Source organism: Alligator mississippiensis, chromosome 3 (assembly GCF_030867095.1).
Source record: "Alligator mississippiensis isolate rAllMis1 chromosome 3, rAllMis1, whole genome shotgun sequence".
NCBI classification, from domain to species: domain Eukaryota; kingdom Metazoa; phylum Chordata; order Crocodylia; family Alligatoridae; genus Alligator; species Alligator mississippiensis.
The window spans coordinates 59009523-59034535 of NC_081826.1; the positions used below are offsets into that span (position 1 = coordinate 59009523).

The window sequence follows — 25013 nt, forward strand, 5'->3', positions numbered from 1 at the left end:
CTATGGAAGATTTGGCTCAGGCAGCAGTAGCCCTAGGGTTTGGCTCCCAGAGAGCTGTCCTTGGTGCCACTCCTGGCCCCCAAATCTGTTACTGGACATGGGGCTACATCTGCTGTGGCAGACTTCCTAAAGTGGGGGAAGCATCATTCTACTCACCCCTGCTTCCCCCTTCTCAGAAATGCTGCTGAATGCAGTGCTGCCCTGCCCAGCTCCTATGACTGGGCAGGGCTGCCTGTGCTGTGGCAAAGATTCCTGGGTCAGGGTGCAACTTTGGCATCCCTTCAATAGTTGGCTACTGGGGCTAGTGACCTGCTTGTCCTGCCCTAATTACGCTACTGTATGTGGTCCTAAAAAGATCTCTTGAGGGTTGGAGGGTTTTCCATTTTTATACCCTAGAGAGGACATGAACAAAGAGCTGAAAGGTACAAAAAGAAAACCTTAATTTTTTTCCCTAGTATTTTCTAGTGTGCCTATTGTCTATGCCATGTGTGCTTAACCCAAGGCCACATTTGGCATGCAAACCCATGTCATTTGGCCCACAGATCTGGAAATTTGGCAATGGGGTTGTGGTGACAACACTGCCACTACTCCTCTACCATCAAACTTCCAAGCCCCACGGGGCTAGATTGGCCTGGTCTGGGCTGTCCTCGCGTGGAGGGATTGGGCCTGGCTGCACCCACCTTATGCAGCTGGATCAGGTTTCAGCTAAGCTGCTCCTACACAGCTGGATTGGACCCTAGCTGGGCCGTTTCCCTGAAGATGGATTGGGCCCCAGCTGGGCCAGCACTGCGTGGAGGGATTGGGTCTCGGCTGTGCCTGCCCTGGGTATCTGGATTGGGCTCTGACCAGGCCAATCCCACACAAGGATTGGACCTTGACCAGACCATTCCCACGCACATGGATAGGGTCCTGACTGGGCCATTCCTATGCAGATATATGGAGTCCCATACCAGATCAGGCCCACAGAGCCAAAAGGTGAGGCACCACTGGTCTAGGCAGCTTGAGAGGGAGCAGCTGTCTAATCTGGTAAATGGTATTTTACCTTGGATCAGTAGATTTGGCTTTCCAAAGTCTTTGTAGAATGTACTGAATGCAAGGTCCTTATACTGTGCTTTTAAAAACATTTGTAAAAGGCACAGAAACAACAGAAAAAAGGAAGAAACTTAGGCTCATCACTTAGGAAGTTTGATAAGGCAATTTACAAAACAGGACAGATGTTTTATTAAATTATACCTATGAAATTAAAAAAGTATTCAAATACAAGTGTTATGACTCTAGGCACAAGAGCTCTGGTTGATTCTCAGACCAAACAAGTAGAACTGAGTAGAAAAGGTGAAACAAGTTAATTTATAATTTCAGATCTCAGAAATAAGTGGGCAACTTGCATACTTTCTAAAATTTACAGGTGAGAGCATCCTGTTAAAGTATTAATACTTTATATGATTAAAGCTCCATTCTACCTTGCAGCATAGGCAGGAATGTTACCAAGTGTCTGTAGACTTTCCTAAAACTTTAAGGCAATTTGGTGTTTAAAACATTTAAGACACCAATTATTCTGCCAGATGGATAGGTACTTTAGCTGGGAGGCTGTTAAAGGGGTCATCTGTATTATCTATGTTGAAGCCCTAGGTTATAATATGACAAAAAGAGTGTAATACTCTACACTAAAAAGATTTCATATGAAATGACACAAAAATGGCGGGGGGGGGTTGGGGTTGGGTTTACATTATAATGCCTTTTTCGTATGCTTTTTATCCCATGACTGTCAAACAGTTCTCAGAGCACTCCTTGGAAAAACCTCTCATATATAAAAAAAAAATAAAAAATAAAACATGATCTTGAAGCAAATATTTTTAGGAGACTCTGGTTTTGACATTAACAGTATATGTCTAATGTACAAGGGCACGATCAGGAGAGTTTTCCTTTCTGGGACAGTCTGTGAGATTAGAAGTGCATTAGCTCAATATAATGGGTTCCATGCCATTTCTAGTTGTAAAAGGTACAGCCTTCAGATTTTGGGTGGGCTGGGGGAGAGGTTACTTGGTTTTGTTCAGATGCTTACTGCGTATTTTAAGTTAGTTTTTGTCTCATCTGATCTGATGTTAAGCTTTTCGGTAAAAAGACCATCTTGGGCAGAGCTGAGCATGTTGTTGGTGTGTAGCAATAGGTGAAGGATATTTTTTTGTATTCAGTGTTCTGATATTTGATTATTAATTAGTAAAGAGGTGGGAGGAGGAAACATTCCTTTCCAAGTTGGGTTTCCTGAGAATCATAAAATTTAAGGTAGAGTAGGGTTACCATATTTCCACTTCCAAAAAAGAGGACACCTGTTGGGGGAACACCTCACTCCCCACCCACGGCCTTCTGGCCCTGCTAATGCCCGTTGCTCCCAACCTGCAGCCCCCCCATCCCTGCTGCTGCCCCTCACTCCCAACCCACAGTCCCTCACCCCCCCCCCAGGTTATGCTGGTGCCCCTCATCCCTGCTGGTGCCCTCACTCCTGACCCACAGTACCCACCTGCAGCCGCCCAATCCCTGCCAGTACCCCTTGCTCCTGATCCGCAGCTCCCTACTCTCCCTAGCCCTGCTGGACTGGGGCCCCAGTTGCCCTTGTCCTGAATGGGCCAGGGTGCGATGGCTCTGATTCATGCAGGCAGCGGTACAGCAAGTCCAGCTCTGGTGCAGGCGGAAGGGAAGAGGGAATTCCTGTAGCACCCCCTGCCCTGGGCCAAGGCTCCAGCTCTGCACCAGGTGGCTTGGCCATGCCCCCACACCCCAGCAGTGTCTCCTGGCCAGCCCAGCCCCATGAGCATGGGCACCATCCCTGGTGCTGCCAGCCTGGCAACAGAGCTTACCTCTGTCTTCAAAGGGCACCCCCTGCCCCCTTCCCTTGCTGGAGGACCAGGCACAAACTGTTCCCCTCCTCCCCCTGCCACAGCAGCCTTGGTGCCCAGACTTCTCCTAATGCCAGCAGACACCCGCCACCCTTGCACATGCCAGCTACCCACATGCATACCCAGTCATTGGTGATGCATGGGGGGTGCACATGCACCCCCTGAGATTGGTGATGCATCCCCTGCGATTGACTGCTGCTGGTGGCGCCTGCAGGCAGTTGCCATTTACCACCCCCTACTCTTGCTGCTGACACTGCTGTCGGTGTCTGTTGCTGATAGCTGCTGTTGGCAGCATCTGCAGGTGGTTGCCAACTGCTGGTCGGTGCTTGTCACCCCTCCCCCCCCCCCACCGCCAACATCACCGCTGCTGCCTGCGGGCAGTTGCCATGCCCCCCCTCCCCCCCACTGCCAACATCACCACTGCTGCCTGTGGGCGGTCGCCATGCCCCCCCAGCCTCCAGGGGCATGCCTCATTCATGCAGACAGTCCCCAAGCCTTGGCCCACTAACCCCTGCCTCCCACAGGGATTGCTTCCATGACCCTGCCAGGTTGCATGCCGGCCACGTGCCCGCTGCCTCCAATTGTCCTCCCCCCCAGTGAAGCAAAGCAAAATCAGTTCATATTAAAAACAAACAAACTGCCCTGATGGAGATTAGAGGGTCCAAAAAGAGGACATGTCCAGGAAAACCCAGACTTATGGTAACCCAGTTGTAAGTCTCATGGGTGATTTATTTCAAGCCAAAATGGTGGCTTTTATAGAGGTTCTGTTTTCCTTTACTTACCCACATTTTCCTCTACCAGCAGTTCCCAGTTTGTGGTATAGGTACCACCAGTGGTACACAGACAGCCTTAACAGGTTTATTATAATTACTTTATATGACAAAAATTTGCTGGCAGTACTTAAGTTTGTATCGTTTAAAAGTGGTGGTGCACTATCTGTCAGAGTTTGGAAACCATTGCTCTACTCATTGAAACCATTTCAATGCTTTTTTACTTGGGCTGTGTCATGCTCCTCTTTGCTTTTATCTTTAACTTCCTAGACTTTAAATGCTGGAGGCTGCAAGTGAGAGAGGAACAGTGGGGTTTGGAGGGGGGCTGGTCCTACCCAATTTACTTTCCTTTCAGCCTCTGCTGTCTGCTCCTGCTGCCACAGGGACCTAGGACACAGCCTCCGAAACAGAACTTCCTAAACCTTAAAGGCTGGAGGCCACAAGGGGGAGAGGAGCAGGGAGACAAGCCCCGTTCATTCTCCTTTTAAGCATCACTCTCTGCCCCTGTGCAACACAGGCCTGTTTGTTCTGCTACTGGGGAAGTGTGGGCCTAGGCCTGCCAACTAAAACTGTAAGCCTTCCTTTACAGAGGAGGCTACTGAAGGTGCAACAACTGGTTCTTGGGGCAAATAAAAGAAAAACAGGGGAAGGAGTAAAGAGTGTAGGTTTAAAATGAGTGCACCAAGGGCCAGGGGACATGCATACTGAGCAGGGTACATGTGCTAGTGCCTGCTGGCCCTCAAATGAGTCCAAGGAGCTGGTGGGCCCTGCCCAGCGAAACTACACCGGAGACGCGAACAGGGGGGTGACAGGAAAGCCTCCCTGGGGGCTCCTGGTTGGACATGCCGCCAGCTCGGCTGCAGCCAGGAGGAGGCTGCCCGGGGCTCGGGTAGGACGGGCCCCAGCTGCTGGCAACCCCTGTGCTCTTCGTCTGCCCGGAGCAGGAGGAAGCGCCTGCGTTTCACACGGGGCGGCGGGCCGGGGCGAAGACGAACTATCCTGGAGCTTTCGGGACAACCTGCAGGCGAGGGGCGGCAGTGTGAAGAGGGGGAAGGAAGGAGAGTCTCTCTTTATCCCTCCCCACGCAGCGCGGCTGTCGGCGCCTTCACCGCCCAGCTCCGCCTCGGCCCGTCCCGGCCGGTCCCAGTCATCCCGCCCGGGCCGGCCGAGCCCCCAGCGCCGTCGCCCGCGCGGAGCTGGGAGCGGGTCGGAGCCGCCGCTAGGGGGCTGCCGCACGACCGGCGGGGAGGGGAGGGGAGGGGAAGGGAAGGGAAGGGAAGGGCGGCGGACGGGGCCATTCGCGCGGCGGCGCGGGGGGGGGCGTGGGGCGCGGAGCGGGGCCGCGCGGGGCGGGGGTGGCGGCGGCGCGGGCGGGCGGGCGGCAGGGGGCGGCGGCGGCGGGGCCGGGCCGCGGGGGGCGGGCGGCGGCGGCGGCGCGGGGCGGGGCGGGGCCGGCGGCGGAGGGGGGCGCAGTGGTTGGGGCCGGCGGCGGCGGCGGCGGGGTCAGTTCTCTTTAGTGTTTGCCGATGTTGGAGGCGTCTCCAAAGTGTCCCCGGGAACCAGGTAACGGGGCTGTCCCGGCCCGGCCGAGCCCATCCCGGCGGCGGGGCGGGGCGAGGCGAGGCGGGAGCCGCGGCGCCGGGACGGGGCAGGGGGCGCCGCTGCCGCGATGCCGCCCCCTCCCCCTCTCCGGCGCCGGCCCGGCCGGCAGCACCAACACTCCCGCCCGGGAGTTGCGGGGGACGTGGAGCCGGCTGGGAAGTGGGGGGCGGCGCCGGGCCGAGCCCGGGCCGGTATCCCCGCGCGGCTTGGCCCTTCGCGCCGGGCCGGGCTGGGCCTGGCCGGGCCTGGCCGCAAGGGGCTGCGCGCTGGGCCGGGTCGGCGGCTCGGGCCGAGGCGCCGGCACGTCCCCGCCGGCCGGGGCCGCAGCAGGCCCCGCCGCGCCTCCTCGTGCCGGCGGACGTGGCGGCCCCGCGCTGCCTGGGGATGCTTCGTCCTGTAGAGAGCGGCGGCCCCCGGCGGCTCGGCTCGGCTCGGCTCGCTGGGCTGCGGCTCTCCTCTTCCCGCGTCGCCCTGGCGCCGGGGCCCCGGGAAGCAAGTTCCTGGTTGAGGACAACGTGAGAAGTGCGGGGCTGGGGGGGCTGGCCTGGGCCCTGCGCCTGGGAGGACCAGGCCTGGGCGGCTTAGGAGAGACACCCGGAGCACCTGAGAGCTCTTCTGAGCAGGCTTTTTTGGCTGGCTGCTTCGGCAGCCCAGTCCTGGCGGGTTTAGGAGGCGAGACGCCCAGAACTCTCCTCCAGGCAGCCTCTTCGCAGGCTGCTTCTGAAGTGCCCTCCACAAAGTAACTGTGGTCTCAAAAATGGGAGCACATGGTGAAATCGGTGACGCTTTGCTCCTGGCAGACTTTCCGTACACACCAAGACATACCGGCCATGGGTCACTCTGGGAAAGCTTTCTTTTGACTTCTTAGGCTTTCTACTAGTTATTAGACTTGAAGGATTTGTGGGGTCTGGGGAGCTCAAATTCAGCAGAGGAGCACGTGCAGTGCGCTGTTGCGGACAAGGCTGTGCGCTGTATGTTGTATGTAACTGTAGGTAATGACTTGAGATCCTTCTCTCCTATCATGACAAGGCCCTGCTTACACGGAGGAAATTTGTGCAGGTATAACTACGTAGGCACAAGTACATCCCGTTGGTGCTGGGGCGTACGCTGCTACATCTTAGGGTGGTGTATTACCAAATCATGATGCACCAGCGCAGCCCCTGCTTTGTCCTGGCGCAGTGTCTTCTTGTTGAGGATTTATACCTGTGTAACTGCAGTAATAGAGTTACACCAGTATATATTTTATGAATGTAGGCAAGGCCTTTTTTGCTGAACAGGTTTTTGTGCGACACTACTGCTTATGAATGGTGCCAGATTGACAGCCAGCTGAATGAAGCCCTTTATCTCAGGAGCCAGCAGCAGTGTAAGATTTCCAGGGCTGTCCAGTTAATGAACCTCAGCTGGGCCCCAGAGGGACCACAGAAGGGTATGAGAGACTTCAGTCCTCGTGTGCATTCAGTGCTTTGCCTCTCTGAGATCCCCATTACTGGCCACTGGGAACTAGACTGTTGCAAGCAGTTTATTACCCATAAGCTGTTAAGGCAGCTAATGATGGCAACTAATTTGGGCTAGATTTAGACTAGCAGTGAGTTTGAACTACCCTGTTCACCAACAGTTATGTTTAATAACACTGTGCGCTTGAATGGTATTTTATACCAAAGTCTGAAAGTCGCTTACAAAGTATTTTGACACTGGGAAAAACTGCATTTTTTGAAAGATAAATGACTTGCCCAAACTTGAACACTAAATCAGTACCATAGCTCACTTAGCCCATTCTTTTGGGCAAAGACCAGGGGCTTGATTTTTCTCCCCAGATTTACCCCTGTGACTCCACTGAAGCAGGGTTGCTTCTGATTTACATTGATGTAAATATGAGACGGAAATTAGTCACGTAAGTGTCCTTCCCAAGGTTAGACAGTAAACTGGTGTCAGAGCCATATCTTCTGAGCCTAGGGTTGCTGCTCTAGCCATGAGGAAGCTGCACCTGTTGTGTTCTTCTGGAGAGTTTGTCTTGAGGTGCCTAAAATATATGTCTATAAATGTCTTTGTAGAGAAGAAATATATTAATTCCTAGTGTGCATTTGGAGTCCGTTACTCTTCAGTCAAAAATTGTATCTTTCTAAAATATGTAATTGAGAAGTGGGCTTTGTAAGTTGTAAACTGATATTATTTTTCTAAGTTTTATGCTACCAGAGGGTCAAAGACTCTGTTGCTTGTATAAGCTATAGGGGTAACATACTGATATCCATATGATGTCTTTATGACTGGGGACCTACTGAAATCGTGGTTTTGTGATTTTTGCAGGACCGTTAAATTGGTAGGTCTGCCACAAAAAAGCCCAATTCCCATGGAAAAACGCGGAGACCACAAAAATGGCCAGTGAATGGGGAAATAAAATGTGCGGGGGGGAGCTGTAAACAGAAAATGGTGGGACGCCCTGGGGCCAGGAAGCATGAGGGGCTGGGGTGGGAGGACAGATTTTTGTGCAGCTGCCACCCCTCCACTCCCCCCTGCCAAGGGCCCCCAGTAGTCCCACCCCTCCCTAGAGATTGACAGGTGACCACCTATCAATCTCTGGGGAGGGTCAGGACTTCCAGGGCCCCTTGGTCAATCAGAGATGCGGGGGCTGCTATGCTCACCATGAAAGTGGCAACTAGTGCTGTGCTCAGATGGCAAAATTGATGGGTCAGCTGCCCTGAATTCTGTAGGTTCCTGGTTATAACAGTGTAACCATGCACGTGCTAGGGCTTTTCCTAATGAAATAGTTAAACAGGTAACACACGCAAACCAGGTATAGGACTATTGTTTATTCAGAATACTCAGTTCAAGTCCCAAAACGCACAAGTTCTCTACAAAATGTTTTCTTTCATAAATACACCGTGTTTCTAACTGGCACCAGCATTTTCTGAAGAACACTTCTGTTTGTGCTGAAAGATCAAAGCTTCTGTAGGGAGTTTGAAAAAGGTTTTACTGTGCATCATCCTGAACTGTATTTGCATAAAGAAAATAATAAGTTTACTTGGCATGCCTCTGGACATGTAATAAGTATTAGGAAAAACTGTCTTTGGTGGTGTAACAGTAGAATCAGAATTCCATTATATACTTTATGAGCATAAAAGACTTGTGCATCTGACCCCATTGCCCTAACAGCAACTCTAGAGCACTAGCAGGCCCCATTGTATGCTTATATACTGTATAGTGTATTGGCCCCATTGTATACTTACATGCTATATAGTATACTTTATACTACTTCCACCTACTGTGTTCTAGAGCAGTGATTGTCAACCTTTTACCAAGACCTATGTATAAACATCAATGACTAGTCCTCACTCAGTGCCCCTCAATCCTGACCCGCTAGACCCAGGCCCCAGCCCCTCAGTGTGTAGGGCAGGGAGTATGTGTGGGGCAGGGGGGACCCCAAGCACTACCTTGCAGGTGGGAGCTCTGACAGCCTGCAAAGGAGAAGCCACAGTTTCCCACACTTTTCTCCAGTGTGTTCGTGACCCTTTCATATATACTTGTGACCCACTTTTGGGTCGCGACCCACAGATTGAGAAACACAGTTCTAGAGCTCAGTGTTACAGTTTACGCTCTTCCCCTGCCCTAATGTTGTATCACACCTCACCTTTTCCTTTTGTACAAGTTCTCTACCTTGGTTGTATGACAAGTAGTATGCAACTGCACTCATATTTAACTAGTTACCTCAATCAGAGTATGAACTTAACAGGTTTATTTTATGGTAACTTCCATGATTCTATTGAATCTGTGCTGTACAAAAAGAAGCAATACCTTTTAGTTTGTGGCCTTGGGATAGCTTAATAATTTTCTCTACTAGGTTTTAACAAAGGGAAGAAATTCTTTATACTAGGTAGAAATCAGTGTTTGAATAAATTTACAAGATATTTCATGGAGGACCAACCTGCTAGCTGGAGATAGGTTTAAAAAAGCTGCTGGTGGTTTTCTGGGGCAAAGGAACTAATAAGAAAAGAAACCCCATTACCTACTTTGCTAAGTTGCTAAGAAAAGAGACATTGCTAGGGTATTTAGTAAGGTGCTACGTCACCATTACCCAGAAAATTCTAAATAGCAATGGTGAAACCGTCTAGTCATATTAATTTCCTTGTGCAGCTGTTTGCCAAAGTCATGAGCAACAAAAGGGGCTGGTGTTGTGTGTCTGCAGGCTAAACAAGTGAGTTTTCCACATGTCTCTGTGAGTAGGTGGATTTGTCAAGGCCTGCTAGTGACCCTAGGAGAACTTGTTCTTTATTTTCAATGAAAAATATCTCTTATAGGAATAAGAATAGTAGTAAGAATCACATTGGACAAGCCTGGAGGCAAAAGTTGATTCCCTTTTCTGCTTTTCCCTATTCTTAGTAGCAATTCCTTATTTATAGCTCCCAATTTCTGATTGAAATAACACAAAAATTCAGTGTAAATAATTTTAGAAAATTCACCAACATAACTGTGATTGAATGTTACAACATTCCTATTAGTAACTTAAAATGACTGAATTATCCAGTTACGAACTGAGCTTTGAATGGAGGTAAATGACAAAATACTTCTCAGGTCATCCCCAATGCCACCTCTCCACAATTGTTAAAAGAGATGAGGATATGCTGTTCCCTGAGCCAAGCTTTATTTCTATGCTAAATTTTGACGGATATTGTCCTGCTTCTACTTTGTATTTTCCTTGTTAGTAGTTAGTATAAATGCAAAAATGAACTGAAAACAGTATTCAGACAATTTTGTTGCAAATTCAGCTGTAATGTTTTCAGAATAGTTGCAGGTAATTACAAACTAAGAAGCTGGTAGGAACCCTGACATGTTGATAGGTGAGTTAAAAAACAGGAAGTTAGCTAAATTTATATAAAAAATGTTTGATTGTGCTACAAATATAAATGTATTTGATTACAGTTATTGTTGTGACTTTTGGTTATTGTACAATAAAAATAATATGAAAAGGCTACTTGGGCATAGAATTGTAGATACCGGACCTACAGGCCTAATGCATACTTTGGCTCTGACTGGCTTCCAATTCCAATGGTGTCTAAAATACAAGCAGGTATTATCGTTAGAGGACGCCCAGGGCAGTGTTTATCCAACTGTGGAATTCGTACTCCTGAAGTATGTAGTGAACTTCTACAGGAGGTATGGAAGGGGGGAGGAGAAGGGGAAAGGAAGAAAAAGAAAATGAACAGCTCTACAGTATGTCTTAGGTTGCTGGAGAGGTTACAACATGGTTGTAGCAACAAAGGGGTGCTCAACCCCTGGGTCATGGGCCAGATCCGGACCCTAGCATTGTTATCTGGTCTGTGGGGTTCCCCACAAGTCTGAAAGTTTGGTGGCAGGGAAAACTTGGTGGCACTGCTCCACTGCCAAATTTCTACACTCATGGGGAGCTCTGGGGCCTGCAGGCTACATCAGGCATGTAGGGAGGCGCAGGACCTGATGCCACAGTGTGGGGTTGGTGCTGAGCCCTAAGGCCCGATCTTGGCACATAGGGGTGGTGCAGGCCTGGCCCTGGCAAGTGGGCCTTTTGGCTTTGGACTAATATTTTAAGTGATATTGTATAGTGGAGTGTGCACCCCTGTCCAGTGCGCTGCAGACAGGGCACCCTACGAGAGTCTTGTAATTAGCTCCCCAGTGGCCTGCTTCCAGTGGGAGGATCTTGGCAACATGCCTACTTTATGGAAATGAGGGGACTCCCCACTAGCTTGCTCGTGTGGCCTTTGAGTAAGCATAAGTGAGACTCAGGGGCATCCGAACTCTGAGACCTCCAGGCTTGGGCCTACATGTAGGATGCCCGCCAATGAATTTTGGGAGTATTTGAAGCCCCAGGCTGAAAAGTCTAGGATGGGGGGATACTTGCTGGTCATAGCGCCACAGTTAGTGTTTCAACAGTTGCGTTTTGCTCAATCGAGAGGATTCGGAATTGATTTGGCTAATTTGACCTGGAATACAAAACATTTTCCCCCGCAAAATAAAACATCCATTGCAAGGGGCCAGGCAAAGGTGTCATGGGTCCCAGTCTTGGCACATGGGGCTTGATCTGGCCCCTGTGGCCAAAAGTATGAGCACCAGTAACATAAAATGTTACTTTTTGCTATCAGTAACAAGGAATTATAGGAATACACAGCGGTGTAACTAAAAGAAGGAACAGAGTATTTGAGAACTACTGATTTAAGGATTATGATCCTTTACAATGGAATTAATTGAACCATTTAGTGTTGTTGTGGGGCTTGTACAGCAGCACTGTGTTGTGATAAACTTTTTTCAAGGAACGTAAAGAACTCATTAAATGTGGCTTGAATATCTCCACTTCTGTTCTTTAATTTTATCATAGGAACTTCAGTTCTCAAGTTTGACCAAACATGTAAAAAGGTAAAAAAAACCAGCAATCAGTCATACATATCCCAGTGATATTGTACCTATACTGACAACAGATTTTCTTTAAAAAAATCAGCTGTTTATCCAAGTAACTTTATTCTTCATTGAGCTAATAAATATTTGAAACATCATTTTAAACAATGTAATGGGAAAGAGATTCAATGACTGTTTTTCTTTGATAGGGGCATTGCAGTCTTTCACAAGTCAGTGAATGGGGTTTGAAAAGATCCAGTTCAGTACTTTGATAAAATAACCAAAATGCATCCTGTTTTCTTTTAGCTTGCTACTCTGCTCAGACATCTGTATTGAAATAGCTGAGTATTACATCTTTTAATTGACCCTACCAAAAGTTATAATGAATATTCATTTGTAAGGTGTAGGGTTCATCATTACTGAAATAATATTTACTCAGTTGATTTACTCCATTGAATGTTATGCTTTTACTCTATAGAATATATTTTAAAAATTCTATTTGTTATAATAAGTATTTTAATGGTATGGTTATTGCTAGTACTGATCCTAAAGATTTGTAATTTTGACACCTATTCCCAAGTATTCTCAGAGATTTGTAAGATCTTTACCCAAAGGGAAGTTTCTTCATGAATTCCTCAATTTTTTTTTTGATACTGTTCTGCTTCCCCAGTATTTTTTATGGTCTCTAATTCTGAAACAACCATCCTGGCAATTCCTCGCGGGTGGAGAACTTTGGTAAAAGGTGCCTGATAAAAGGATTTCATTAATGTTTTTAGATCATAGAGTTTGGTCTTTTTATACCACATAATTTCATTAATTTAGCACTGTAGTGACCCTAGTGAGTTTGACAAAAGCTTATCTTCCAAAATAGCATCCAGTCTTGAAGACATCAAGGCGGATAATCCACACTGTGTTTTGTTCCAGTGGTTAAAATCAGCTTCCCTATTAAAAATTGGTGCTTGATTTTCAATTTGACTGTGTCCAGTTTCAGCTTGCAGTCAGGTTGTTTTTACACCTTTCACTATTAGATTAGAGATCCCTTTAGTAATGGTTATTTTATCACTGTGAAGGTACCTCAACACTGCAATCAAGTGACCTTTTCAGTCTTCTTTTTTTAAAAACGAAACAGATTGAGCTCTTGAAGCCTTATGCTTGAAGCATTTTATCTAGCTTAAATCATTTTTCTGGCCCTTTTTAGCACCCTATCCAACTTGTCAACATAATTTTTAAAATAGGGACACCAACATCAGTCCTTTATGGACTGTCTACATAAATAAAATCATCCTTCCCCTAACTGCTACATGCTTTCCTTTTTTGCCACAGCATTGTCCTGAGAGTTCATGCAGGCTTCACCCCCTAACTCTTCAGACCCACTGTTTTCAGGGATATAGTTTTCTTACGAGTCCGGCATGTTTTCCTTGTTTCTGGATATATTTGGATTTGGCTTTATTGAAGCACATTTTGTTTGAATGGGCCCAGCTGATCAGGCATCAAGATCACATGGTCTTACCATTATTTACGTCTATGTCAATCTGTCATTCACAATTTTTTTCAGCAGTGGTTTTATATTTGCTTCCAAGTTGTTGATGAGAGGCAAGGATTTTTGTGGGTCGTATCTTTTATTGGACCAACTGCATGGTTAGGGTAGACAGATGACCTTTTGCTACCAAATACCATTCCTCAGGTCTCAGAAAAAGCCTAGGCTATATAGCAGATAAAAGCCTGTGCAACACTTTATATGTAAATAAAAATAGAATACAAGAGACATTCTCAGCTAGCTGACAGATCACAGCTACAATATCATTCCAACACTATCAGAGCTTTTACTCATTCCTGTGGGAAATACCTTTCATTTAATGAGGATTTTCCAGTGACAGGTTTTTTTTTTAGATCTGTCATTTAGTCATCTATTTAATATGTGCTTTATTGATGTTATATAGTACTAAATTTAATGAGAATATTTTACGTTACCAAATAATTGTCTTACAAAAATTTAAGTGTATTATATTTGGTATTATAAAGCTTTTAATCTTATCAGCAAATGAAATAGTTTGTTTGACAAGATCTGTTTCTTCTAAAACTGTGTTGGCAAATATATTGCTATTCTCCATCAATTCCATCCCACCTTAAGTTTCTAGCTCTTCTACTTAGAATTATTCAGGTCATCCTGCTTGTTCTATTTGAATCTTGATACATCAGTAGCACACTTCCAGCCTCTCAGAGTTTCCCTGGTACTCCAAGATATTCCATATTCACTCATACTGCACAGATTTTCCTCCCAAAAGTCAGCCCTCAAAAATTGGGGTGCATATCTTAGGCGGTGAAGTGGATTTTTCTTCTCTGGAACAGAAGCAGGGTAGAATAAAGCAATCATACGCTGTGACTCATGGCTGCCAAGGTGGCTGCCACTTTGCCTTGGGGCTGCAAAAAGCAGGGGTAAAGTCCAGTGTTAACCTTCTGACAGGTGTTAGTGAAGCCATAGTTTTTGGCTGAAGAGCTACTGAGGTGGTTGAGGATAAGTGAGCTGCTGCATGCAGTGTGTAGCATCTTGAGGAGGCTTGTGGTGTGGAACCAACACGTTGCTGTAAATAGTTACTTAAATAAGTTCCTGTAAAAAACACAGAAGTAACATTTTTCTGTCTTGCCACACCAGTAAGTTTCTGCTGCCTCATCCAGACGATTCTGAGATGCCACACTTGGACATTCTGTGTCACACAGTTGGCCATGACTTTTTTTCCCCACATTCTACCTTTCAAAAAGAAGATGCGTGGTTTGTTTGGGGGTTGTGTGAGGAAAATATGGTATTAAAAATTACCAGTGTTTGGTTGGAGATCTCTATAGTCATTATTAGACAGTTCTTGGTTTTAGAATCACAGAAAATTAGGGTTGGAAGGGACCACAGGAGGTCATCTAGTCCAACCCCCTGCTCAAAGCAGGACCATCCCCATCTAGATCGTCCCAGTCAAAGCTTTGTCTAGTCGGGTTTTGAAAACCTCCAAAACTGCTACCCATGGGCTTGATAGAATTGCTTGGTGGGCTCGTGGATGGCAACTCTGGCTCTGTCCTCTGTTGTTGTGGGGGTTGCTGGGTGGAAGCAGCCCCACCTGGCACTGAGTGGCAGCCTGGAAAATGGAGTCCAGCCCTGTGGTGGGCAGGCGGGTCTGCTTTTGCTCAGCACCTGAGGTGCTAGCAGAGGCCAGAGCCCTGGAGGGTGTCCTCTCCTGCCCCTGCAGCCTGGCTCCAGGAGGGCTGCAAACACGCTGGCCTGCCCTGGTCCCACACATGGCTCTTGGTCCCATTTCTGGCTGCCCATGTCAGCCAAGTTGGGCGTTGTGGGGGAGAGGGGCAGAGAGAGAAGATGCTGCCACCCTATGTGGGTTCATGCTCCCGCTACTGCTCTAGCTCCAGCCTTGGCTTGGCTGTGGGGAGCTTGGCAGCCCTCAACAACTCACCAAAACTCATTTAAGTGGCTCTCCAGCCCAAATAATTGCCAGCCCCTGGCATACAGCATTTCATTTGTTTCTAGTATACTTCCTTCTTGTTCTTAGACTTGCATACTATGTTATGGATTTTTTTCCAGATTTTTTTTTTAGTTTCCCATATCAATTTTCAGCACATCATTTCTAATATAATTTTCTTTCTTACCCTGTTTAATTATGTTATATATATTTTTTATTTTTAATCACTACTTGCATTTTGGCTACTGAACTAGGATTGAGCTTCAGCCTTTTTTTTATGTTTGGTGTTTTGGTCATCTAAAACATGATATTTTAATTTACATTTTGAGTCTGAATGTTTCTTCCTTATATATTTTGCTCAAAATGTCTTCACTTTCAGGAAATTGACCCTTTTGAGGCACAAAATACTTATTGCTGGCTTGTTCTGTTATAGGATCATGGAAAGTAGGGCTAGAAGGGACTGCCCAACACCTTCTAGTCCAGCCTTCTGCTCAAGGCAGGATCATTCCTAACTAAATCCTCCCAGACAGGCATCTGTCTAATCTGCTTTTGAAAATTTCCAGGGATGAAGATCCCACAATTTCTTTAGATAGCCAGATCCAATGCTTGACCACCCTCATAGTCAGAAAGTTCCTCTTAATCTTCAACCTAAATTTCCTCTGCTACAGCTTAAAGCCATGGCTACAGAGAAAAGTCCATCTCCATCCTCTGTAATTGTCCTTCCAGTATTTGAAGACTGTTATCAAATCCCACCCCCACCAGTCTTCTCTTCTTCAGACTGAGTAAACCTAGTTCTTTCAGTCTTGCTTCCTAGGCCTCTAATAATTTTTGTCACTCTTTGCTGGACTCTTCCCATATCTGTCCATATCCTTAGAAAAGTGTTGAGTCCAGAACTGGACACAGTACTTTAGGTGAGGTCTCACCAAACAGTGTGGCAGATTTACTTCCTTTTACTTGTGACTAACACTCCTGTTAATATAAAGCAATATAATGTTAGCTTTTTTTTTTTTTAACAAGAGCCCACTGTTGACTTAATTCAGCTTATTGCCTAATGTTAACCCCCAAATCCTTCTCTATAGTACTTCAGTGTAGCTAATTGTCCTAGTCCGTGTCATCCATATTAAATATCATCAGGTTATAATCATTTGTCCCCAAACCACTACTGGCACCTAGTGCATCTATCATAATGTGGCCCAGTATAGAGTTATCTTGCTGTAGGTGCAGTTTCTTTTCTTTTTCATTATTGTATAAGATAATTATAATTTTTAGATGTTGTTTTCTAATGATATATTGCTGGCTGCATGAGACCTCCAGCATGTCTCCCATAATCCTATTTATCCTTTGTCATATTACAGGCAGATGTTTAAGGGTAATTTGTCCTGTTCTCTGATTGACTTAGTTGAGTGCAACTGACTCCCCTACCCAATTCCACCTCCTAGTCTTTCTTAGTGCACTGGCTCATAAGTGTTGAAGATCCATTACTTTCTTTTACTCAGTCTGTCTTTCCTAAACCACAGACTTTTAGGCTTGTGTGAAGTGGCTAGTATTCGCTTTGGATTTGGATTCAGCTGATTTGGGGGACCGTGATTCGAATCACTGTCCCAAATCAATTCGTCCAAATCTGATTTGGAAATTCAGGTGCCACCGAATTGGCCGAATCTCCGAATCAAACAGGCTCCATCCCCTGCTCACTCTCCCAGCCCTGTCAATGGCTGCCCCGCCCGGCCCCAGTGACCTGGCTTTTTTTTTTTTTTTTTTTTTTAAGCCTCCACTCACCAGCTCCTGCCAAGCAGAGGGGCGATCCTCACTACCCCATGCTGTATGGGGGGCTCTGTCACGAGCCCCCATCCCCCCCCACTCTCCCAGCGCCCCCCATGGCTGCCCTGCCCAGCCCCAGTCCTCGCTCTTTAAAAAAAAAAAAAAAAAAAAGCCCCATACTCACTGGCTCCTGCCAAGTGGGGTGGCTCTACGCTGTGTTGGGGGGGCTCTGCCATGAGCCCACAGAAGCCCTGACTCCTGCTGGGCTTTTTTTTTTTTTTTTAAAGAACTGAGAACTGGGGCTGCGTGGGACAGCAATGGGGGTGGGGCTGGGAGAGCGGGCAGGGGATGGGGGCTCGTGGCAGTGCCCCCCATGCAGTGGGGGGTAGTGGAGATTGTACCCCTGCCTGGCAGAAGCCGGTGAATGGGGGCTTTTATTTTTTTTAAAGAACTGGGACTCTGGGGGCAGCCATGGGGAGTGCTGAGAGAGCAAGTGGTGGTTAGGGGGTGCTCAGGAGGGCTGGGGGAGTAGGCAAGGGATGGGGCCCAGTGGGTATCCCTCCCATGGTCCCCTAAGCCCTCCTCTAACCCTCCTTCCCCTCTGCCCCACTTCCCGTCACAGAGTCCAGGTCTAGCTCCCTGCGGCAGCAAGCAATGAATGCCTGAATCTCCAAAGATCTCCAAATCTTTTCTGAATTGATTCAGAGAGCTTCAAATTGATTCAGGCTGTTTTATTGGTCTCCTGATTCAATTTGGATTTGGAGATTCAGCCACCGAATCGGGCTGAATCTCGTCCAAATAGAATAGGCACCCAAAGCTTTGCTCAGCCCTATAGATTTTAACATTCCTGTCATACAAATCATGCTGTTAAGTTTTTGTCATTTGTCTTTTTTCTTTTCTTTTTTTTTTCTTTATTCCTAGGACTGGTGTATAAGCAATTGCCAAATTTCTTCTCTTCACATAAATAAATGAAACCAACATAGCAGCATACTGACTTTGAGCCATGTTGCCTCTTTATATCTTTACCTTTCATTTTAATTTTAATGCCCTCCTAGCTGGTTCAGTGAGTCTTTAGCGGAAGATTAACCCTGTGAGAAGCAGGACATCCTATTTGTATGGTTTAGTCTCCCATTGGAAAGTGGCCCAGTGCTAAGTCTAAAACTTTCAGTTGTGCAGTCAGGAGTTCACCTTTAATAGTTTTTGTCCTCTTGATTCTTGGACTGGTAGGATGTCTCTTGAATATCATTGGGATGTTCTTCTTCAGCTCTATTCCTAGGTTCCTGAAGTCTTCTAAAATCTTCAGACTTCTGTGGGAAGCAGGGCAACATTTACTTGACAGGGCAAAACTGTTATAAGCAGTAAAGAAAAGGTACAAACAATACATGTGTGTTCTGATATCTGTATCATGCAGTATCTTTTCCATCTTCTATAACAGGTTGGTATTATTTTTGGGCAGAGTGCCAAAAAAATCCCAATACCTCAACTTGTAAGATGTTGGTGTGCCAGGGGCAATGGTGAGGGAACTGCTAACGGTCCGATCCTTGTGGCAGTGCAGCCCCAGCCCCTTCCCCACTGTCCACCCCGCAGTGTGGGCATCCACCACCAGCAGTGAGCTGGGATGAAGCTCCATGAACCCTGGTGCAGTTGTTTTCAGCCCCAGCCTGGGCTCTGGGCAGGCCAAACAGAATGGCTTCACATGCTACACTCTGGCACGTGTGCTGGGGATTGCTGATTCCTCTTTAATATATTTCAGTGTGAAATTCCAGGCCTTCCATTTTCTGTGGCAAAAAAGCTTTGAGGACACACTACAGCCCTGGGTGGCAAAATTTGGCAGATGAACATCAGTTGCATCCTGTTCTGACCCGTATACTTCCAAGGTTTGCCTCCTGAATTTGGGATCAAGTGGTAATTTTTTTTTTTTTACCAGGCACTCAGGAGGTGGTTAGCCATATTAGGTCTGAAGTCAGGCAGAAGGTAGGGAAAGTGACACCTTAGCAATTAATTGGTTCAGCAAATCATGGGCTTCTGTAGGCCACAACTTCATTAGATACGTATGTTGCTGACCATAAAAGCTCTGAACCAGTTAGTCTCTGAAGTGCCACCCTGCCCTACCTTCTGCTAGGCACTTGTGATCCTACATCCTGGTTTGCCTTAAATTTATAACAATCCTTTCTGTGGCCATTTTTTTTTCACTGTACCAGCATTTAATTGAATTGCTTAACATTTGCATTAATGTCACTTTCCCTTGGTCTTGGGCATAATTTAATACATTCTTCAGAAAGTAATGAACTAGATTGGAATCCTCGTCCCACGCATAGTGGAAACTGAGTTACAGGGCTCGTGGTGATCTCCTTTTTATTTTTCTTATTCATGACTGCTTCCTTTTCTTCCAGGTGTCTGCAAACAACGATCCAAGTTCAAGTGACAAATCCATAGCTCAAGGGTTTTCAACTTTTTAAAATAAGTGTACCCCCAGCAGCAGGACCTCCTGGGAGGTGGCGGTGTGGGGTGGTGGGTGGCAGCACTCCATCCCTGCCTCCCTACGCGTACTCCTTAGGGCCTTCCCAAGTACTCCCGGGGGTATGCGTAACCTTGGTTGATGACCCCTACCATAGCTTTTTGGAGTATCCTTGGCTTCCTTTCATTGCTCTTGATCAGAAAGTTCAACTCCAGTTTGGTATTTGTAAATTGATCCGTTGTTAGTCCAGAACAGAAGTTTTCAAGAAGTCTTCATATGTCTTCTGTTGGTTCAGGGGTCTTTCTAGCTTTAAGCTGTGCCCTGGCTCATTCTGATGAACCCACAAAGCAAAAGTTCATATCATCTAGATAATTCAGACTCTACCTTGGGGATAAGCCTACAGTGCCGTCAAAGCCAAGCAACTCAAATAGGCAGCTAAAACTCATCCTTCCCAATCCGTTTCATCATTGCCATTCATGTGGTCTGTGATTTTAAAATGAGCCAAATAAGGCCCTCCACTGCTTAAAAATAAGATTTTTTTCCATCAAAGAATACTGAATGCTCTGTGACTTGAGCATGGACAGCACAGCCTAGACCTTTACAGGTTACAAATGAGGTTGAGTCTTGTAAATGTTCTAAATTGCCTGGTTGGCCCAGTTCCTCATCCAGCTGGCTGATTTCCACAACCTTTTTTAAAATTCCTTTTGGCTATTTATGATTTCTGTGAGCAGCAGCCATGATTCTTTGCATCTTGGTTCAACAAAAATACCAACTTAGAATTTCTGCCCCTAGAAACTTTATCCTATGACTGACACTAGTGTGACCCTTTGACTCATGAGCTTGGCCAATAATGGGCTTGTCATCTAGTTTCTGTTAGAAAAGGAAATTAATCATAGAATCAAGTATTTTCTTTGGTGCAATGTTATTTATTTACAAGGAGGGCATACAAAGTTCTATTTTCTTGTACACAATAGATACTCTCTTTGCTCACAGTGTTCGAGCCTGTATTTTCAGCCAGTCCTCTGCCTCAAGATGTTCTCTCTTTGCTCTTCTCAGGGTCATGTGTGTAAGTGCTTCTCTAACTTTCTGCTTGGTTTTTTTGTTTTGTTTTCTGCCTCTGACACATCCAGACATGCACAGTTTCAGTGAGTCAGGTTCTTGAGAAACTCCTTAGTTCACAAGGTTTATGTATAGATTGGCCTTGTATATGGCCTAATGAATTGAGTGTTGGCTTCCATTGTTTTCATGTCTTACTTCATAAAGAAGTGTAATTATTTTCCCATGTAGCTTGGGCAAAAAGATAGCTAGCATGCCCAGTGGTTTTAATGAGATCGCTGATCTCCTGTATATCAAAAAACATTCTTGATGTCTTGATTGTAACACCTTACAGCACAATAGTATTATGCAGTAGAAATTACAACTTGGGGGGTGGAATCTATCACGTATGTAAGTAGCATGCCAGATTACGGGTTTTCTATGTAAGTTATCTGTCCAGCCCCAGGATCAGATACTAAAAAGCTTGTGTGTCAAATATCTGTCTTTGTACTGACATGTAAAAAGACATGTAGTTCAAAATATTGGAACATTATCTCACCTGTTAGCTAAAAGCTGTCTTAAATTCAGTCTCTTTGTTCATAGATGTTATAAAACATTTGTAACAAACAAACACCTCTGTCCATTCAGTTCACTAGGAAAGTGATTTTTTTTTCTTCTTTAAATTTTGGTGCCATAATGAATTCATCAGCCTTCCCTTTTGAATTTTCAGAATGTCATTGTGAGGAAAATTGATTTTTTTCACCATGATGTAAAGAGAATACTGTTGCAGAAGGATTCTCTTTGTGACAGATGTAAATAATACTCATACTATTGTAGTCTAGTTCTTATTATAAAGAGCTGGCATGCTTCAGGAAGTATTTCAATGTGAGGTCTAGAGAGGCAGTGTAGCCTTATGGTCGGAGCAGAGCTTAGGAGATGAAACTGAATTTTCTTCCTGGTTGTCTTTCATTTGTTCGTTGGTCTCTGTCAAATTGCTAATCTTTTATGTGCTCTAATTTTACCTGAGTAAGTCGTATTCCTTTTCAGCTATATGGTGATGTTAAATTTATTTTTAAAAGGTGTTTGGGGGAAGTTATAACAGGAGTGCACATGATTGCTTTGCTAGTGAATTTCCTAGTTGAAAAGAAACATCGTGCATCAGAGCTCTGCGACTAGCCAGCAAGACACTACTAGCTGCTTGCATAGGTGAAGAGCAGGGGTCGCTGCTATTATTGGCAATGCTGTCTTTAAAAAAACTCCTTTCACTTCCTTTGTTTGAAGGTACAGTATGATGTAGTGTGAAGGCCATCCAGTTTCCCCCTACATGCAACTATCCTATTTTGGATCTCTTCAAACATAAATATGGGGAAAAGGGATTTGTAGATATGCCCTTTTGAAAGATTAGAGCAAGGGCTGGCAACTTACAGTCCACGACCTGGGGAGGATCAGGTGCTGAATTAACCTGTGGTCCCATTTAAGTCACTTTTAGTGGCATTCTGAAGATACCGTCCCTTGTGAAAATTTTCTGATACTGTGCTATCTGATGTATTTACAAGGCAAAATATTTGCTCTTCAGAAATTACTTTTAAGAGCCATGAAGTCTTTGTTAGTAGGCTGGACTTAGTACTGTACCAGTGGGTGAATTTCAGAGAGAAATCCTGTCCCTTTCGATTTGACTATTAGTTTGTATTTTCAGTTTTTCTTCATTATCAGTTTACACCTTTTTAAGATATGTTTTAATAATTTAATGATTGTTGTTTGGTGAATACTTGTCATATTAAAATATATAAGGATATCTAGGCATGTTATATTTCTCATGCTTTGTAAATGTTATTTAAGTAGTTAGTTAAAATATTAAACACTTGTTAAACACTTGTTCGATTCTGTTGACATTTATTATTTGTTAATTATTTGTACTGTGTATGTGCCCAGCAGGATATATATAAATCAGTAAAAATAATAACCATATACAGGTTTCCCTTGTTTTATGTGGTACATGCATTCCTGGAGAACGCTGCATAAATTGAATTTGCATTAAGCAAACTTACCTTATAATGTAAGAAATGGGGATAGGTTTCCCTGTTGGCTGCTCCCGGGGCTGGCTGGGGTGAGTGCAGACAAGTAGAGCCCTAGGCAGTGCAGGGCACAGCACTCACCCCAGCTGCAGCAGCCTCCGGAACTGCCAGCACTAGCTGCTGGCAGCCACTAGGCTGCACTGTGCCCTGAACCTCCCCGGGGTCTGCCTGTTCCCACTTACCCCACCTCCTTCTCCAGCTGTCCTGCGACTGGCCAGTGCCAGCTCCCTATAGCTGCTGGGCTGCACTGTGCCCTGGTGCAGGCAGCTTGCACTAGCAGCTCCTAGGGCCACTGCAGCTGAGGCTGGGGTGGAGATAGGCAGAGTGCTGGGAAGAGCTTGGAGCCCCTGCTGCAGCCTTGGGAGCTGCAGACACCACATGCTTGCAGCTGCTGGGCTCCACCATGCTAGGGGTTCGGGACACAGTGCCCCAAGGGAAGCAGAGCCCCAGGGGGTTTGGGGCATGGTGCAGCCCAGCAACTGCAAGCAAGCAGTGTCCACCACTCCCAGGGCTTCAGCAGGGGCAGGTAGCCGCCCACAGCTGGACAAGAGCAGGCTGGGACTGCAGTGGCCACTGTCCCAAGTCTGCAGCGGCTGCCGGCCCCAACCTGCTCTTGTCCGGCTGCAGGCAGCTGCCTGCCCCTGCTGCAGACCTGGGAGCGGTGGACGCTCTCTGCTTGCAGCTGCTGGGCTGCTCCGTGACCCAAACCCGTGCGGCTCCGCTTCCCATGGGGCACCGTGCCCCGAACCCCCCGGTTTGGCGGAGCCCAGCAGCTGCAAGCAGGCAGCGTCCGCTGCTCCCAGGGCTGCAGCAGGGGCAGGCAGCTGCCTACAGCCGGATGAGAGCAGGCTGGGGCCGGTGGACGCTACAGGCTCAGGGACTCCAGGCTCTTCCCGGTGCTCTGCCTGTCTCCACCCCAGCCCTGGCTGCAGTGGCCCCAGGTGCTGCCAGCACCAGCTGCCTGCACCAGGGCACAGTGCAGCCCAGTGGCTACAGAAAGCTGGCATCGGCCACTCCTGGGACAGCTGCAGCAGGAGCTGGGGGTGAGTGGGGACAGGCAAAACCCTGCAGGGTTGAGGGCACAGTGCAGCACACTGGCTACCAGCAGCTCCCAGGGCCGCTGCTGCCAGGGCTGGGGTGAGTGCCGCACCTTGTGCCGCCCAGGCCTCCACTTGTCCACACTCACCCCAGGCAGCCCTGGAAGCAGCCAACAAGGGAATCTATCCCTATTTGTTACATTATAAATTAGGTTCACTTTATGCTCATTTGATTTATGCAGCATTCTCCAAGCCTATGCTGATTGCATATATGTGAATTTACCTCGCATGTAACAAATTTTGGGTACAAAAGGGTCATCGCATAAGAGCAAAACCGCATAAATTGAGGGAAACCTGTAGTAAGGCACAGTGTTTCTCCAGGATCCCAAGGAACTGAGAGGCCATATCTAAGTAAGGACTTGGGCACCTAGAGCAAGAACAAGTCAGACGTTAGTTGCCTGTATCCAAAACTGCACTCCAAAAAAACCCTCTTATTGGCCACCTAATCCTGAAAGTGCCTGTCATGCTGACTTGATGGTCGGTGCCTTCAGTTTTCCCTTTTGTGCATGCCCAGGATTGTCATGATCCAAGGATCTGAATGCCTAGCTCAGTGGTTCTCAGCCTTTTCAGTGTCCAGTCCCATCTCTGCAACTTTTTTAAATGTGGCAGCATCCCCAGCTGAGAACCACTGTTCTCAGCTTACCTAAGTATTTCTCAATCAGGTGCTGTTGCCTCAAGGTAAAACTGCCCCACATGCCTGCTGCATGGCCAGACCAGGAAGGGCTGTGACTTGTGTGCTCACTCCTGCATTAGGGCTCTCTGATAACCATAAAGCAGGCAGAAAAGCTCATGCTCCAGCCTTTTCTAGTCTGACCCTGCACACTGTTTCCAGGAACAGAGGTGAATGGGTGGAATGGTTCTGCATGCCTCTGTTTCCAGGAGGATTAAGGGAGGGGGCACATGGAAGTGTCAGACCAGGAATTACTGTAGATAGATAAGTAGCTATCCCTAATGCAGGAGCATGCATGTGGGGCAGTTATACATGGCAGCAGTGGTGGCTTCTGTGCAATACACTTGAGGGTGTCTTGCATCACCCCAAGAACCACTGGCCTAGCTCTTACCTAAGACCCACAGAGGTCCAGGAACAAGGCACTGAGACCAGTCTGGTAGACAGGCTCTCCTTATAGCTATCACACAAAAAGCAGCCATGGCCACTGTCATTCAAAAGCACAGCTGGAGGAGGAGGAAGTGCCTGCCTTTTGTCCAAAGATCTAGTGATTAGAGCACTCTTCCAGAGAGCGGACACTTGGGCTCTTGGCCTTCTACAGAATAGACTCAAGCCCATCTCTCACCTGTCAGGAGAGTGCCTAATTATTTGACCATAACTTGGCTGGGTGGTGTCATCCTTTTGTTGATGCTGGGACACTACACAGCAGAGAGAGCAATTTTTTCTGGACCAGAAAGCAATCTAGGAAGTGTGGCCTCCTAGACTGCTAATTAGAGCACTGCTGGGAGGTCTGAGGAGTCCTAGATTCTGGTCTCTGCTACCAGGACTTTTATGCATTT

General features: G+C 46.7%; 1 protein-coding gene across 3 annotated transcripts in view; it reads left to right on the top strand.

Annotated features, from left to right (window-relative positions):
• The first annotated feature begins 5136 nt into the window (after positions 1-5136).
• Positions 5137-25013, top strand: part of STAU2 (staufen double-stranded RNA binding protein 2) — a 255299-nt gene continuing 235422 nt past the window's right edge. For all 3 annotated transcript variants that reach the window (XM_059723969.1, XM_059723970.1, XM_059723971.1), the window contains exon 1: positions 5137-5227. The gene's annotated coding sequence lies outside the window, so the exon portion shown is untranslated. The remainder of the gene's footprint in view (positions 5228-25013) is intronic.